We start from the raw sequence: 748 nt of genomic DNA, 5'->3' as shown, positions 1-748 counted from the left end.
TTTTCGTCAGAAATTAGACAACTGTGGCTGTCAGGTTGTGAAGGTAGATGAAGCGATCAGCACTTTGGCGGAGGACGTTCGTTCATCAACAGTGAAATGCCTTTAATCTCATCACAGTGCCCTGAGGATTACCTGTTTTCATAACCTGGGACTGAGTTGTTTGACCACGAGCAACTACAATCATCTTATTCATTTTATCCGTTTGGACTTCCTCAACTCTCAACCTCTGCCACTAAATTGTGACCAATCGATTGCACTCCATATAACATAATAGTCGCAGCTTTATTGAAGTAGAAGACTACACAACACAAACAAATCTGTGCCTTGCCCGAATATCTTTCGGATTTTAAAGAATTTATGATGGTGAGAAAATGCGTTTGAGGAAGCACATCATTTATGTCCAGAAAACGAAAACAATTTCTCCTGCCGAACAGAGGTTTCCAATGCAATACTTTAAATCAGGATAATCTTATAATGACATCAATGGATCAGTTTAAAAAATCAGTTTTACTCGTTTTGTTGACTGCCTTACACTCCAACACCTATTTGATTTTTGGCAACACAACTTTTGTTGCTTATTAAGGGGAAAGTCAAAAACCAAAAGAAACCTGATCTCGACAAATAGGTTTATTTGAAACCGCAAGCTTTCAGACCCTCGCTCCTTCTCATTCATTGAGTTCCCCAAATCTTGCGGTTTCAAATAAACCTGTTGGACTGACCCGGTGTCGTGTGATTTTTGAATTTGTTC

This window comes from Hemiscyllium ocellatum (genome assembly GCF_020745735.1).
Source record: "Hemiscyllium ocellatum isolate sHemOce1 chromosome 41 unlocalized genomic scaffold, sHemOce1.pat.X.cur. SUPER_41_unloc_19, whole genome shotgun sequence".
Lineage (NCBI taxonomy): Eukaryota > Metazoa > Chordata > Chondrichthyes > Orectolobiformes > Hemiscylliidae > Hemiscyllium > Hemiscyllium ocellatum.
The sequence above is the reverse complement of the archived record's forward strand: the minus strand, read 5'-3'. Positions refer to the sequence as shown.